This window comes from Nuphar pumila, chromosome 3 (genome assembly GCF_984573655.1).
Source record: "Nuphar pumila chromosome 3, dmNupPumi1.hap1.1, whole genome shotgun sequence".
Taxonomy (NCBI): Eukaryota; Viridiplantae; Streptophyta; class Magnoliopsida; order Nymphaeales; family Nymphaeaceae; genus Nuphar; species Nuphar pumila.
Window position 1 is genome coordinate 80,049,811 of NC_143251.1, and position 18,321 is coordinate 80,068,131.

The 18,321-nt window shown below is 39.3% G+C and overlaps 1 protein-coding gene across 3 annotated transcripts in view; it reads left to right on the plus strand.

Annotated features, from left to right (window-relative positions):
- The window catches only part of LOC149843076 (E3 ubiquitin-protein ligase RGLG2-like), a 163,913-nt gene that overhangs the window by 113,129 nt on the left and 32,463 nt on the right, over positions 1–18,321 (plus strand). Inside the window, exon 13 of one of the 3 annotated variants that reach the window (XM_089999584.1) lies at positions 10,621–10,772. The exons of 1 other annotated variant lie outside the window; for it this stretch is intronic. The gene's annotated coding sequence lies outside the window, so the exon portion shown is untranslated. Of the gene's footprint in view, positions 1–10,620; positions 10,773–18,321 lie in introns of those variants that run through there. One more of the 3 variants, XM_089999581.1, reaches the window with a different exon arrangement.

Here is an 18,321-nt window from a genome sequence, read left to right on the forward strand (position 1 = left end):
TCCTCCCCCTATAAATTCGGGTATGGGTGTTTAATGAGCGCAACCAAGTTGTCCTCATTTCTCATTAGGTTCAGGATCCTACTCACCATCGACTTGATGGCCTGGGCTCATCGTAGGCATTGATAGGCTGAGGAGAACATTGTGCATTTGTGTCAATGCTCGTTTTTTCCATGAAGAATACTGGTATATGTTATTGCTTTGATACATTCTGGTTATGGTTTTACATGAACGCTAACATTGGGTTATAGGCCCACACCTCGCATTCACTGCACGTGTGGGTGTGTCAGCATTCTAGTGGCATTCGTCGAGATCTCCCATCGCCCGAGCAGACCGGCTGCCGTGTGGTTACTGATGTTTTGGTTTTAGGTGGGAGGGGGTCAACCCCATCCAGACCCACCTTACATCAGAACTGGGTTGTGGTTGTCCACAGATAGCCATCGGAGGTCCAGAACCGGCAACGGATGCCTCCACCAGGGGTACAAGTCATTGTCGGCATTAAGACGTGTGTTGCTATCGGCATCATGAACTGACCGCCACAGACAACTAGTGGTTGGAGGCGTTACTGCAGAAGTTGCTACCGCTGACCTCCAGGCAGACACTGGGGTTGGCGGAGGGATGTTGATGCCGACGGTGGGACGCAAGCATCTGCGGTCTACCACCTACACATGACTCGGACGCCGTAGTTCCTAGGTCTCGCCCTGTAAGACACATAAATTTCGGAAGAAAAATTAATACATGATGGAAGTTTAGCATATATATATATATATATATCCATTACTTCTTAGAATAAGATTATATAGCCATATTAATCGAAGCTCTGAATATTTATTTAAACGCATATACCTATTGATTTTCAAACATTTTTTATTATTTAGAATTGAGGTTTTAAGAAATGATTAAGCCTTGTGTGAATTTAGAAAGTTTCTTTCAAAGAAAACATGACCTATTTGAAATTTTAATGAAATAGAAAGGTGTTTTTTGAAAAAAAAATGGACTTGGCATAGGGCCAAAGTCACTATTTTGGGCAAGGGCGCACTCTAGAGTGCAGCCCATGCCTGGTTTTGAAATGACTTCAAAAAAAACATGGCATGCATGAATAATGCCCTAGAAGGGTGTGTGGCCTGCAGGGGCATAAAAGAAAGATTTTCATAATCCCCTAGAAGGGCATGTGGGTTGTAGAAGAGTGTTTTCAAGTATGCCATTGCTTAGAAGGGCATGACACTTTAATGGATGGACCCCAACCATCCATCTTGCCAATTAAGTCCCAACTGTTGGATCTAAAAACTCTAGCTTATTTAAGGGCTTTGAGAAGAGGAAGAGAGAGAAAACCCCTTAGCTGATTTTCCCTCTCTCTCTCACTCCCTTCTCTCCTTCCCTCTCCTCCAACCGACCATACACTCCTTCTTTGTGCCAAACCTCCTCTCTCTTGCTGCGTGTAGGGTTGGGTACCATGTACGGGACTCTCCTCTACACGTTATAGCAAGAGGAGCCACTCTCCATCAAGATTTTTCCAAAAAACGCATGGTCAATGTGAGGTTATTCTCTCATGGCTGTCATTTTTGCAAAAATCTGAGTTTCTAGCATGAATCCATGCTTCCCATTGCGTTTTATGCATGCACAGGAGCTAGGAAGATTAGACCCTCTAATGGGCTTTGGTTTTTCATCCTTTTGTTCTTTGGGTTTTCTCTTGACCACATTGCATGCTCACACACACACAACGTCTCCTTTTTGTCTTGCTTGTTTTTGTTTATGTGCAGACGTCGTATTTTTGCATAATAGCCTCAAGCATGAAGGGTACCAGCGGGTTTGGGTGTGACTGGAGGGTTTTGGTCACCTCCTTGCAACATTGAGCTCAAGGGGTACCGTTTCCAGCTCCCCAAACTGCACAGAGCTTGTTCTTTTGCCGCATTTCCCATTTGTTCGTCACTTCTTCTTTTTCTGCTCTTCTTTTTCTTTTGTCCTTCATGGCAGTGACCAGTTGTGCGCGCGGAGGCCTGAACCATCCAGGGTTCGGACGTCCTTGTCGTTCCAGCTGCAGGGCATGCCCGACAACAAAAAACGCCCTGACTGTGGGTCGGTTTGCTGTTGTGCGGCTGCCCCCTTTTCCTCCTTTTATTTCTCTTTCATGAGTTGCGGTTCTGACAAACCAGAACCAGCAGGCTCTATGTCGGTCGTGTGTGGGTTTTGCCCCTGCAATAGCAGCAACCCATGCACGCCCGAACCGGCTGAACCCAGTTCACAATCTAGGTGGCCCCGACCCAAGCATACCTTGCAGGCACCTTTCTCAACTGGACCGCAACATGCTCCATTCGGGTTTTATGGTTGCATGCTACTACAGAACCAGACCAAGTCTGGGCATGCAGTCCATACCAGACCCATTCTGACACACCCATTTTCTTTCTTTCACGTTGTTGTCAGGTCGATCCAAAACTGGCAAGCCATGCTTACAACCATGGTGGCCCGGCGTCGTCGCGCCCCGCAGTTCGGGCACCCTCACCCATGGACTACATTAGTTTGGCTGCAGGCCGAGCTCCCTCGGGTCAGCCTCTGGCTGCAGCCCGTTGTGGGCTTGTTTGGGTGCCATCCTTGGGCTTTTCGGCCCTATGCATAGAGTTGAACCAGTGACACAGGTTCAGTCTGTGCTATGACTAACCACAGGCTTGAACACAACCAGGTAGCTACATCGTTTGATGCCTCGCACAAGCCACCGCTATGAACATTCTGTTAGAGACTTATTTTGCACAGTTTCACATCATTGGCAGCATCACCTTGCTGCAATTTTCTGCGGAGGATGAGCTCTCTGGCAACATCTTGCTTGCTATGATTCTCGACAAAAATTGTGCTCAGTGCCAGCCCTTTGGTTGCTGCAAATTCCTGCAGCAATGGCACCCCTTGTGGTAGCACTTCGCCGATGCAAATTTTCTATAGAAAAGCCATGTTGCGGCAACACCCTTGTTGCTGCAAATTCTTGCAGAAAGGTCGTGTTGTGGCAGCATCTTGTTGTTGCAATTATTTCTTGGACATAGCCCTTCACAACAGTATTCATGTTGCTGCAATTTCTTGCAAATCCATCACTTTGCAGCATCATTTTTTTGTTGCAATTGCTTACAGAAACATCGCTTTGTATTAGCATTTTGTTTGCTGCACTTTTCTGCAGAAATGTCGCTTTGTGGCAGTCTCTTGCTTGTTGCATTTTCTTACAGGAAATGATGCTTTATGGCAGTGCTTTGCAGGCTGCGTTTTCTCGTATATTTGCACGTTTTTGGCAACATCTCACTTACTGCCATTTTTCTGCAGAAACAGCCTTGCTAGTAGCACTCTGTTGCTGCACATTTCTGTAGAAACGACGCTCTATGACAGTGTATTGCTCGTTGCAAATTTTTGCATTGACGATGCTTGTGGCAGCGCCTTTCTTGTTGCATGTTCCCTGCAGATTTGGCATGCATGGTAGCACCCACTGGCTGTGGGGTTTTCTGTAAAAATTAACAAAGATGGCAGCATGTGTGGGATAGTATACAACTTGCTTAAATGATACAGTTAAAACTTTAGAAATTCTGAAATTATTGTAGCATGCTTGACGAAATTTAAAAGTCCACAAGCACTGTTGGCACATCATGACACTGAACTAAAATAGTCTGAATAAAGTATGCTTTGTTAATCAAGTGTCGTAAAATTTTGGTTTCATAACATGCAATATTTCATTTTGGATGGAACCATGTGCATTTTTCATGACTCATGATGCATGCTACGCTTTTGACACTTGATATATCCCAAAATGAAAAAGGAGACTTGGAGCACCACAGTAGGGGTATAAAATGTTGTTTTGAGATCTTATTGCATGCTAAAACTCTACAATGGGTTATGTTGAGCGTTGGACCCATTTCGTGAGTTGAGTTCACGTGTTCATAAAAAATCATACTCCCTTAAAATAATGTGTGTTGATGTCGCCTTCACAGGCAAAGTGCTCCTCTTGGCCTAGATATGCTAGAGCACGTGAATGGGCGGGCTGGCCTCATCAAGATGTTTGTGTTGCCTCGCAGAAAACACGAGGAAATTGTTCCTAAGTACCTCGAAGGGAGGAAAAGATTACTAACTAAGCCTAAAATGATAAACCGCCCAGTTGCCCCATTCGCAAACGGTTTACCTTAGAGAGGGTGGATGGTACAACCCTCAGTGACCGATCAATTTTATGACACATTTTGAGAAGCAATGTCATCCTTGTGGCCTCCAGTCACTCAGAGTTAGGGAAGTCGAGGTTGTCAATAGTGCTATTCTTCAGCTACTGCAATAGTATGGGTTGCAATCCATTTCCTATGTGATGATTCTCTCGACCACGGGTCGCTCGCATGAGGTTTGTTACTCGGTCTGTAGGTACCCCGGTTATCACACTCAATAGAATAATAAATGCCGGCGATATTTTTGACAAATACGATGTTTTCTTTCACGTACCCGAAAGAGTAATCAAGACAGAATAATTAAACTAATTTGCTAATTGTTGACTTATTGGCTGAATGATTCTGCTTAGTTCTTTGCTTAATTGCTTAATTGCTTAATTACACATTGATGTGATTTTAGTTGCATGCTTGTTACTTAATGTTGAGACTCACTGCTTATTTTGATTATGCTGCTAAAGTTGTACATTTCTTGCTTACAATAGCATTTGCTTAAATATTAATGACTGAAGTAAGTAATAGTCATAATTTCATAAGCATGCAAGTTATGTTATATCTTACCAGCTCGCAAGAGTTTTGATCCTGTTTCATGGGGTGCATGTGATGCTTGACCAGGCAGTGCGATGGCGGCTGATGTGCAGCGAAGACTAGACCCTTGCTTTTAAAAGCCTTTTGTAATTCTGGTGATCATTTGGGGGAATATCATGAATTGTGAGAATTTTTGTAAAAGAATGTAAATCTAATTGTCTCAATTTTGTAATGGGACTTGTAAATTCTGCAAACGTCAAACTTTGCCTGTAACTCACTCAAAGATTTCCAACTATTTCTCCTTTTCAAATTTTTTTCTGTTTGCGCAATCTTACAAAAAAAAATTGTCTAAAAATTCATGGCTTTCAAGTTTGTATTTTTGGGGAGTTACACGCCCGAGACGAGAGCCTCTGAGACGATCGTGCCCCACCAGCGAGTTCTGACCCAGAGTCAATCCAAGACATGGTGATTGGCACCCAAAGCTTCTCTAGTGGGTACCTGGCTGCACACGGCATCAACGATTACGGGTCGCGGGTGGCGAACATGAACCTGCCAGGGTACGCGAGCGAAAGAGTGTGGGGCATGGCAACCTGCCTCATGGTCTATTAGGTTAGTTAGTCGTTGATCATCGGCCAGGGTGGGGGTTGCCATCGTTGGCGGCATTTTGGTCGGTCGAGAGTGCCGATGATTGCAGGTAGATGAAACTGACGACAGACACATAAAAGGGTAAACAAGGGGTTATTGTTTTTGCTGGCTTCCGGCCATTGCAATCGTCGACAGACGATAATTGGTCGCCATCCACTGACCATCGCCGTTGGTGGCATCTGCAGCTCTGGCGGCAGATGTATATAAAAAAAACTATAAACCCTTACCTGCATCGACTATCCGGCTGCTATCATCGGGGAGATGCTGGTGAGACGGCTGCCATCACCGACAACCTCATTGATGTTGTCCATTGTACGAGAGCAGAGGCTTTAATGCGAGCCGATCATGGCTTTCAATTTTTGAGAAAACCAAAAACCTCTAATTTTCTCAGAAACTGAAAGGCCATTGGGCCCTTTTTTAGTGTTGAGACCCAGGTCGGATCGAATATAGTGGACCGATTCAGAATCATTTTGGGTGGATCAGGTCTGCATCATATTATGGTGGGTCATGATCCACGTATTCGATCCATTAAGGAACTAGGTGGATCGGGCTAAGACTCTATTTATTGGACGGGACTGGACCCATACCCATTTTAGATAGTGGGTCTGGATCTAACTTGATCCTTGGAGCCTGATCTAGCCCAAATCTTTTATGGATCGGGTACGGGTTTGGATTGGGTCAGTTCTTGGATCCAACCCGTGCTCTGATTAGACTGAGTCGAGTTCCTCGATCTGACCCGGGTCCTGTATGGATCGGGTTGAGGTCTGGATTTGACCCGAGTCCTATTTGGACTAGGTTTGGATCTGGACAACTTTCAAGATATGGATCTAACTTAGATTTGTTACTGATCTGGATTGGGTTTTGGATCGCAAGATCCAACCTGAGACTCGATCATTATGGGTCTAGATCCATACTGAATGGATCTGATATGGGATCCATTAGAACTGGATCTAGATCCGAAGTGAATCAGACCAGGTCTGAAATAAGGTCCATGTACTATTTAAACCGATTTAAAACAAAACCAGTTTTGTAACCGATACAGAGAGTTCCAGGACCAATTCAGAGCCATTTTTTACTAGTTCCTATTGGTTTTTCATCGGTTTCTGAATATAGAAACCATGTTTTCATGAATCTATAAAGGAACATCGATTTTCTCTTTTGGTTTTAAGGGTTCATAAGCTTTTGTACATGTTTCAGACCAGTTTGACTATTCAAAAAACAATTTATTCCCTTGGTTGACCAATTCAGGGTTGATTCATAGTACTTTTAGACTGATTCCAGCTTAAGGACCCTGGGTTTTACCCATAAGAGTATGTTTTTATCATTTTTATGCTTTATACGTGTTTATTGTTAAGAAAGCATGACTTATGCATGTCTAATACATGTGTTTTATGTTATTTAAGTTATGCATAATGTTTTAAGCATGAATTATAACTAAATTCATGACATTTATAATGTACTTTCATAAAAATTTATTTGTGCATGATAGGCAATATGGGATGGGTGAGGCCGCATATGTCCTTAGAATTAAGATCAGTTGTGATAGAACTAAGGGTATCCTTGGCCTCTCTCATAAATCCTATATCCTTAAGGTTCTTAAAATATATGGGATGAGTAATTGCTCTCCTGGTTTGACACCCATAGTGAAAGAGAATAAAATTGAGCCTAAAAGACTGTCCTTAGAATGCTAATGAAAAGGCCCAGATGGCAATTGTCTCATATGCTTCAGCGGTTAGGAGTTTGCAATGCGCACAGACATGCACACAGCTAGATATTGCATTTGTTGTGAGAATGCATGGTAGATATCAATCAAATTTAGGCATTGCGCACTGGAAGGCAGCAAAGAAGGTCATGCGCTATTTGCAAGGAACGAATGACTATATGTTGATTTACAAAAAGGTTGACCACCTAAAGGTCATTAGATACTTTGATGCAGACTTGGGAGTGTAACACCCGTATTTTTTTTTGAATAGTTTATTATTATTAGTTTTTTTAGAATAAAATGAGAAATGTATTTAAAATTAATTTTGGTAGGAGTCTATAGGTGGGCCGTCCCATCCTATATGGCACTCCGAAATAAAGATTTAAAATACGATACCAAAATACAAGCAAAAAAATGTCAAAATAAAAAACTAGTTGTTTGGTGCAATTAAAAGTTTATTTTTTTATTTTTTAACTTCTGAGAAGATGATGATTTTCTAGAGGGATCCATAGGAGTGGCATCACCTTTAGAGAGTCCTAAATGGAGTTGAGGGCTGAATTAAGAAGGCAACAAGCTATTTAACAAAAAATTAAAACTCTATTATTGACTAGTCAACTTGCTTATTTGGCAAGCAAGGAAGAAAAAAAATTAACACTCTATTCTAACCCTTAGATCAAAGGGCTGGAGTTATTTTCAGTCCTTGATCTAAAAAGCAATGCCTATATATAGAGGAGGGTTGCACGCACGCCCCTCCATTATTGCCATTTTTTTTTGCTATCTTTCTCTCTCCCCTAAAAAACTTGTCTCCCTTATTCTTCTTTCCTACAGTTCAATGTTGGGTCTTCTCAACGTAGTCTAGCATAGGAGGCTTCCACACACATTGAGAAAGCTTGGGAAGGTCTTAAGTGAGGCATTCATTGGCATATAATGGCTGGTTTGCATGAAGAGAGTCATATATTCTCTCATAATCGATTTTTATCATTAAGGTAGGGAGTTCTATACTCTACACATAAACCAAGATTTGTAGGTATGAATACCTTTGATTTTTTATGAGTACGAACCTTAGAACATGACTCCCATGTGTAGGTTTGATATAGTATTGTTGGATCATGTATTTGGAAGGGGTTTTCGAAAGAAAAAACACAAGAAAAATAATTTTCATCAAACTAATTTCTTTAGAAACTAAATTTGTAAAAATAGTAAAAGATCCATGGTAGCTGATTGTTTTTCTAAATATTTTATTTCGGGTTGGTAGATTACAATAATATTAATATTCTGTAAAAAAAATTATGAATTTCTATGGTAATTTTTCTAAGAAAATATGAGTTTTTCAATTCAGGTTCTTTAGAAAATGTTTTGTTTTTCATTTTTTGGCATGATAGTCGACTGATAAATCATTTGTATCTCCCTTGTCTGAAAGATTTTTAATGAGCAATTTATTGTGTTGGAAAGCTAACAAAATTTTGCATCTATTGTAAAATTGTGGGCTCTATTTATTGAATGAGCACGAATCTATGACAGTCAGAACAGAAAAGTATCGGTCTACACCAAAACGTTGATATCTCCCTTGTCCGGAAAAGTTATAACGAACGGTTTGGGGCATTGGAAAGCTGACAAAGTTTTATACGTTAAATTTTAGGTTTGTTTACCATACAATTTTTTTTTACAGCCTCTATAACAATTGAACAGAGTTGGGGTTTTCTCATAACCTAAGAGTTTGTTCAAGAACCGCTCTTGATATCGGGTTTATTCTTGTTCTTGATAAAGAAAGATAATCTGAACCTCTAGGGTTGAATATTTTATGTTTAGCATGATTAAACATTATGTTGTTGTGTAAATAATTCATGTCTCATGAGTGTTTATGGTTTGTTTTGATTCTTGCCTAACAAAAATCTTATTCGAGTTATTTTTTGGTAGATTTACGAATCTTTGATGATGTCTATTAATGTTTTAACAAGCTAAGCCTGGACATGAGCAAGTCTTTGTTTGATGATGATGAAAACATGTTTAAACTATCAGAAAAATCATGATTTATATAGACCTTTACCTTAAGGTTGCTCTTTTTTTATGAATCTTGCATGACCTTATTCCTGTCCTCATTTTTAATCTCGCCCTGTTTTAGAAATAAATTGATATCTCTTTAATAATGCTAATAAATTCAAATAAAAATACTGGAGTGTTTTACACATCCATGGCTTGAACTTAAAATTTTAATTTGTTTTGTTTGGTTCCTTATTGGGGCTGAAACGTTCCTTGCAATGGAGTATAGATTTTCTGCTCTGTCTGCAGGACTGTTCTGACCCACAGTTTTAAGGACCTTAAAGACCTACTCAAGGCTGATCAAAATAAATCAAGAAATTAATAGGTGAATTCTAACATATATACTATGGTCTTGTAAAAAAGGTTTTATGAAAAGATTTATCTGGAAGTCTGGAAAAATTTTACAAACTAGAAAATTTCTTCTGCAGAAACAGGGACTGTCATATATTTGTCTAGAATAGGGTTTAGTCCCAGAATTTTTCTGATTTATCTATGATGAATTTTTTAGTTATGTTTATTGGGTTATTTTCTTGAAACACATGTGTATTTGTAAAAAAATTAAGAAAATGTGATTCATAATCTGTAAATTTTGGTGAATTTTCCAAAACCGGCCTAACAGAATCTCAAAACTGCAAATTTTGATATGTATTGAAATTGTGGCTATGCATGAAAAAATATGAAAGCCTATCATGTTAGTTATTGATATGTGCATATACTTACTGACCAAGGTGTATGAATGGATGATTTAATGCCTATTCAAACTTGCAAATTGGGGTCCTAAAGTAGCTGAATTAGCCTTCATAAAGATGGTTTTGATATTGCATGAAAAATGATAATGCAAATAAATAAAACCATAACGCTAAAGCATTGGCTTATTAAGAGAGGGTAAACAATACATATTGGCTTCATGGGTATTATTTAAGCACGAAAAGTTGCTCATTTCCCCACCCCCAAAGAGAGGAGAAGCATTTGCATAGTCTGCAGCGCAGAGAATACAAAACTCATGAGGAAAATCTGATGCATAAGGTATATTATTGTTGTGTTTGGAGTCTCTCTCGCTTTTGGCGTCCAGCACATAGACTGGTGAAGTGTACCCAACTAGGCCAAATCCACCATTGCATGAAATTATGTTTGAGCCATGATCGTTCATCAGGTTATTGCTTGTGTAGTACCAACATGGCTAACAAGTGAAACTTAATTCTATGTGCATCATGTGGGCATGGCATGCATCATATAAGAAAGAAAGATAATCATAGATAAGAATTTATTCGTGCATAAAAAGGGTCTCTGCATTGCTAAGTTCTCATATATTTAACTGTTCATGCATTTTACTCAAGTGAATAATGAATAATGGTTATTTGTTCCTGCTTATTCGATATACTTGTAATACTTAATGAATATTAACAAAATTGAATATAAGTGCACGAAAGTTTGAAGAGATTCCTACTTGTGAATTCTAGATTACTTGCTTAGTATAGCTCTACTCTACTGAGACATGTTTGTCTGACCCTATGAATATTCAATGTTTTTCAGGAGGTGATTGAATTTACATGCGATAGCTGGAGGTTGTGATAGGGGTCGAGTAAAATCTTTCTCAAACTCACCAAAGTTGATGAATAAGAGCATATTATTTGCTCATGACTCTGATTAAATTCTTGATTTTTATTATTAATAAAGAACATATGAAATCGTTATTTCTATTATGGATGTTCAAAATTCTAAGATTTAATGTCTGTCCAAATATTAATGTGAAGAAAAAGTAGCATGCCAAGTTTTACTCCTGATTTATTTTACCCGCTGTAATTTTATTTTAAAAAAATCATGCTTTTCGGGACTTAAAAATTTGGGGGCGTTACAGAGAGGATGTCTCGACAGTAGAAAGTTCACTACTAGATACATCTTCCTACTAGCAGGTGGTGTCGTCTCATGGAGAAGCGAAAAACAGTCTATAATTGTTGCTCATACTATGGAAGCAGAATTCATTGCTCTATATAAGACTTCATCTCAGGCCATTTGGATAAGAAACTTTATTATGAGTATTGGGATTGTGGACTCTATTGAGAAACCACTAAAGATCTTTTATGATAATGAAGCAGTTGTGTCCTTCTCAAATAGCAACAAGAGCTCAACCTTGTGTTGACACATGGAGTTAAAGTACTTTGTTGTTAAAGAAACGACTGAGAATCATCTGGTATGTATTGATATAATCAGTATAAAGGAAATAACTACAGATCCCCTTACTAAAGGGCTAGCACCAAGATTATATTCCCAACATGTAAAGGGGATCGGTCAGTTTGATTCCTTTTAATGTATGATAATACATTATGATTATATGTGATCACATTTGTGAGTCTGAATTGATTTTCTATGGCTTTATGTATTGTTGATTCAACATAAAGGATCTCTCATTTGGTTAGAGAGAATAGTAGAATAATAATATTAAAGGACCAATAGAATGGGTTAGAAACCAACCTATTCATAAAAGTAATCTTAACATGTTAAAACATTGAAAATAAATTATATTATAATACATGAAAATATGACATTTCATAAAGAGATGTTCATCTCCATAACTCATATGATTCATTTTTTTGATACCGGATAGCATGTGAACCCACATGAAAAACTAAGTTGAGATAACGATGTGAACTTTGATTTAGTGTCTTTGTGTGTCAATGGGTCAAGTGGGAGAATATTGGACATTTTGAGTCGGGTCCAACCCTATGTGTGACTTGGTTTGTCACTAATGAAGGCTTTAGTGAGGTATTAGTGGAGAATTAATGAGGAAGGGGTTCCGTGAATGTGAAAGGTTCACATTCAATATGGCATGTGAAGGGTTCACATACATGAATGCTCTGTGAAGGGTTCACATTCAGAAATGCCATGTATATAACACCCCAATCTCCTTCCCTTATAAATTGAGGCATGGTTGCTTGATGAGTGCAACCAAGGTGTCCTCATTTCTTATTGGATTCAGGGTCCTGCTCACCATTGACTGGATGGCATGGGCTCATCGTAGGTGTCGATAAGTTGAGGAGAACGTCGTGCACCTGCACCAACGCTTGTTTCTTCCACGAAGAATACCGGTATGTGCTATTTCTTTGATACATTTCAGTTATGGTTTTATATTCCAGCTAGTAAGAAGATGTTGTCTCCCTGAGTAATTTTATTAGTGAGATCCCTTATATTCCATGGTGCTACCTTCATTGGGAACAAATAGATAGATCTGATGCAACCTCCTTGATTAGGCTCAAGAGATGACATAACTATTTCTCCTTCTGAAAATGAAATGCATGCTTCATGTGCAAGTTTATTCTCTTCATGCGCTGAGCCATTATTGTCCGGATATAACATTATAATAGTTCACTTTGAAAGGCAATATGGGATGGATAGATCTCCTGAAAATTTTGAGATGTGGGAGAGAGCCACTCGTTTACCCCCTTTGAAGATATTGGCTGGTTAGTTTGAGACCCCACATGGTAAGAGGTTGAACCATTGGTGTTATGGAGACATCGTATGAGGTTTGGAGGTAGGGTTATTAGATATGGTGGTGGGAGACTAAACAACGGTATTAGGTTTGGTTTTGGAGTTACTAAATGGTTTTAAAGAATTCAGATTAAAGGATCCAGAAATGGTATAAGTAACGTGGGTATGGGATTGGGGCCTCTATAAGGTGGTTCTCAAGGTTCCCATTAGGAAAAGGTATAACTAATTTGGGATTCGGTGGAAAGGAAGTGGCAGGCATGTAGTTAGAAAGGGGAGGTTACCTTACCAGGGGTCGGTGGTTGCTTGCAGGAATTTGGGATTCGGTGGAAAGGAAGTGGCAGGCATGTAGTTAGAAAGGGGTGGTTACCTTACCAGCAAAGCAGGTTATATGTTCCCCCCCCCCCCCCCGAACAGGCCAGTTAGCTACATCTCATGTTCGGGGGTTCCAAAGAGAACCACGTATGTAAGCATGTGTGTCTCGTATCCCCATGTTTGTCAGCATTAATTAGCGTTGGAGTTTGATGCGATTGCAAAGACTTAAGTACCCTCTCCTCCATTGGTGCCAAAAAAATGACGATTCTTGAAAATGAGTGGTTGTAAAGACTTAAGTGCCCCAAAAATGATTATTTATGACCCAGTCTCTGCACTGCAAGATTATCTGAGAAAGAAATCTCCCCTGGAGGAAGCCATGAACATCAACCCTCTCACTCTCTCTCCTTTCTATTTCTGCTTCTATGCATATCCAACAGAAGATCTTACATTGCTCCATCAAGCACCGGCTGACCTGCACATTGACTGTTGTGGAGCCTGATTCAGAGTTTTTACCCTTACAGGAGGAGGGTTTGGGGGTTCATCCCAGCGTGGGTAACATCATTCAACTAAATGAGTAGTAGATCCTAATTCAGAGTTTTTACCCTTATAGGAGAGGGGTCTGGGGGTTCCTCCCAACGTGGGTAGCATCATTCAACTTGATGAGTTGTGGAGTCTTATTCAAAGTTTTTACCCTTACAGAAAAGGGGGGTCTGAGGGCTCCTCTTAGTGTGGGTAGCATTATTCAACTTGAAGAGTTGTGGAGTCTGATTCAGAGTTTTTACCCTTACAGAAAAGGGGGTCTGAGGGCTCCTCTTAGCGTGGGTAGCATCATTCAACTTCATGAGTTGTGGAGTCTGATTCACAGTTTTGACCCTTATAGGAGGAGGGTTTGGGGGCTCCTCCCAAAGTGGATAGCATCGTTCGACATGATTTGTTGTAGAGCCTGTTTCAGAGTTTTTGCCCTTACAGGAGAAGGGTTTGGGGGCTCCTCCCGATGGTCATCCGACGAAACAAACCTGAGCCATAAAAAATGTATGTTTGAACTTTTAATCATGATCTTCTTCTTCTTTCTTCTCTGTAAAACACTGTAAAACCCTCTCTCTCTAGAGAATAAATCAAGGGAGGCAAAGAGTTCCCTGGAGAAGGCCATGAACATCAACCATCTCACTCTCTCTCCATTCTCTCTACTTCTGTGCACATCCAACAAACGATCCAACATTTCTCCATCAAACACCGACTGACCTGCACACTGACTGTAGCATCGTTCAACTTGATGAGTTGTGGAGCCTGATTTAGAGTTTTTGCCCTTACAGGACGGGGTTTGGGGGCTCCTCCCAGCGTGGGTAGCATCATTCAACTTGAAGAGTTGTGGAGTCTGATTCAAAGTTTTTACCCATTCATATTTTAAGGCATTAGATCTCATGTTTGAACATCCACGCATGTGCAGTTTGCTTTCATCATGTTCAGTTGTTTTCTAGATTATACTTTGAATTCTGGTGCATTTTAGATCTATCGATTTGTATGTAACCAGAGCTCATTTTAATCTAAATTTTTTACTGCAACTTCATGCATATGTCTTTATGCTCTCCACCAAAAATCAGATCATTCTGAGTTTGTTTGACCCACTTTAAAAATCGAGATTCAGAACCTGTTATTTTGCACTGTCAGGATTTTAGCAAAATCAGGACCAACTTGCGGGAGTGATTTCTCCCTAACCAGAGATGATCTTTCCGATCCGTAAAAAAGGTTGTTTTCTAAATTGAATCTAGTTTGTTCATACCAAATTTTAGCGATTTCTATGGTGTTTTCATACTAGTTTTGGGTCAAAAACTACAACTCTGTCACCCTGTGTCATTTTAACAGCTCAGATTTTGATCCATTTTGTTTGAATTGTATTTCCATATTAGGAGATCATTTTTAAATTTTGTAAAACGGGTTCTCTTTGTTTATCTGTCTAGTTCATCCCTGTAAATTTTCAAAATTTTTCATAGTCAATTACTATTTTATTTTGATTAAATACCAGAACCTTGTATCCAGATTTTATAAATATTCAGATTTTGACCCCATATCATGACTGTTGTAGCACTTCTTTAACAAATCACTATTTGATTGGCAATATTCTTCAGAAAATCGTTATTATGATTTTTTTGGGTCTCTAATGAGTCTCTACTATGATTTGTAGTATTTTTGGGTCTCCAACGAGTCTCACAATGATTTCTAGTGTTGTCTGGTCTTTTAACTATGATTTACAGTGCTTTGGGGTCTCCAACCAGCCCCACAGCGATTTATAGTATTTTTCTATCTTTTAACTATGATTTATAGTGTTTTCGGGTCTCTAACGAGACCCACAGCGATTTATAGTGTTGCTGGACCTCGCTATAGCGATTTGTAGTGTTTCTCGCTAAACACTACAGCGATTTATGATATAAATGGCTATCCGAATCAGGACCAACTTGTAAGGACCATATCTCCCTAACCAAAGATTGAATTTCAAATTCGTAAAAAGTGGTGTCTTTGTTATGAAGTCTAGTTTATTCCTAAAAAATTTCAACGATTTCTATGGTCATTTAGTACCCCATTTGGATCTAAAACCAGATCTCTATCAGTCTGCCTTATTTGAGTGACATAGGTTTTTATTTCATTTTGTAAGAGTCATATCTCCCTAACGGAAGATCATTTTCCAAATATGTAAAAAAGGTTTTCTTCCTCTATGTATCTAGTTTATATCTGGAAAGTTTTATAACTTTCGATGCTCATTTGATATTTCAAACCTGTTAAAAACTGAGACATGTCTCCAACAAGTTATAATTAACTTCCATCCACTCAGTTAAAAGAGAATAATAACAAGTCTCGGTTTTTAACAGGTTTGAAATATCAAATGAACATAGAAAGTTATAAAACTTTCCAAATATAAACTAGACACATAGAGGAAGAAAACCCTTTTTACGGATTTGGAAAATGATCTTCCGTTGGGGAATTATGACTCTTACAAAATAAAATAAAAACCTATGTCACTCAAATAAGGCAGACTGATAGGGGTCTAGTTTTAGATCCAAATGGGGTATAAAATTACCATAGAAATTGCTGAAACTTTATAAGAATAAACTAGACTTCATAACAAAGACACCACTTTTTACGGATTTGAAATCCGATCTCTGGTTAGGGAGATATGACCCTGACAAGTTGGTCCTGATTCGGATTGTCATTTGTATCACAAATCGCTGTAGTGTTTAGCGAGAAACACTAAAAATCGCTATATCGAGGTCCAACAACACTATAAATCACTGTGGGTCTCGTTAGAGACCCGAAAACACTATAAATCATAGTTAAAAGACCGGAAAGCACTATAAATCACTGTGGGGCTCGTTGGAGACCCCAAAGCACTATAAATCATAGTTAAAAGACCGGACAACACTATAAATCATTGTGAGACTCGTTGGAGACCCAAAAATACTACAAATCATAGTAGAGACTCATTAGAGACCCAAAAAAATCATAACAATGATTTGCTGAAGAATATTGCAAATCAAATAGCGATTTGTTGAAGAAGTGCTACAACAATTATGATATGGGGGCCAAAATCAGAACATTTATAAAATCTGGATACAAGGTTTTGGTATTTAATCAAAATAAAATAGTAATTGACCATGAAAAATTCTGAAAATTTATAGAGATGAACTATACACATAAACGAAGAGAACCCGTATTACAGAATTTAAAAATGATCTCCCATTAGGGAAATACAATTCAAACAAAATGGATCAAAATCTGAGCCGTTAAAATGACACAGGGTGACAGGGTTATGGTTTTTGACCCAAAACTGGTATGAAAACACCATATAAATCACTGAAATTTGGTATGAACAAACTAGATTCAATTTAAAAAACAACCCTTTTTACGGATCAGAAAGATCATCTCTGGTTAGGGAGAAATCACTCTCGCAAGTTGGTCCTGATTCTGCTAAAATCCTGACGGTGCAAAATAACAGGTTCTGAATCTCGATTTTAAAGTGGGTCAAACAAACTCAGAATGATCTGATTTTTGGTGGAGAGCATGAAGACATATGCATGAAGTTGCAATAAAAAAATCAGCTGAAAATGAGCTCTAGTTACATACAAATCGATAGATCTAAAATGCACTAGAATTCAAAGTATAATCTAGAAAGCAACTGAACATGATGAAAGCAAACTGCACATGCGTGGATGTTCAAACATGAGATCTAATGCCTTAAAATATGAATGGGTAAAAACTTTGAATCAGACTCCACAACTCTTCAAGTTGAATGATGCTACCCACGCTGGGAGGAGCCCCCAAACCCCCTTCTGTAAGGACAAAAACTCTAAATCAGGCTCCACAACTCATCAAGTTGAATGATGCTACAGTCAGTGTGCAGGTGAGTCGGTGTTTAATGGAGAAATGTTGGATCGTTTGTTGGATGTGCACAAAAGTAGAGAGAGAGTGAGATGAGGTTTTACCCCTCTCTTGTAAGGGTAAAAACTCTGAATCAGGATCTACAACTCATTTAGTTGAATGATGCTACCCACGCTTGGATGAGCCCCCAAACCCTCCTCCTGTAAGGGTAAAAACTCTGAATAAGGCTCCACAACAGTCAATGTGCAGGTCAGTCGGTGCTTGATGGAGCAATGTAGGATCTTCTGCTGGATGTGCACAGAAGCAGAAAGAGAAGTGAGAGAGAGAGTGAGAGGGTTGATGTTCATGGCCTCCTCCAGGGGAGATTTCTTTCTCGAATAATCCTGCAGTGCAAAGACTGGGTCTTAAATAATCATCTTTGGGGCACTTAAGTCTTTTCAAGAATCCTCCCTTGATTTCTTCTCTAGAGAGAGAGAGGGTTTTACAGTGTTTTACGGAGAAAGAAGAAGAAGACTTTGAAGAGTCAACATCATCCTCGACTTTCTGGATAGAGGACATGTTTGTTCTTTTTTTGAACTGTTTGTTTTTTCTTTTTTGAATGAAGGGCATTTTTGTCATTTTCTCAAGCCATCACTTTATGAGAAGAATAGCAAGAAAGGGTACTTAAGTCTTTGCAACAACACCAGAGTCCGATGCAAAGTTATGTCAACATACACGGGAATACGAGCCCCATGTGCTTGTATACTTGGTGCTCATTCAAAGCCCCGAACACAGACGTGGGATTCAGTGAATCATCGGGGGGGGGGGAACATACACCACCCTCTCCCTTACCAGGGGTCGGTGGTCGTACGACATTGCCGGATTCTTCTACCACATGAGAATGAACTGTGAAGCTTGACGTTGGATTCGGTAGCAGTCTTTGTATCCACTCTATTCTTGGACATCGATCTTTTAGAAGTGTTGTAGAGGGGTGCTCTACTCTCTTTAACTTAAAACCCAGGGGGAATTTCAACCTACATTACGTTCGGATTCTACAGAGAATCCTCATTTCCTTCTGTAGAATTC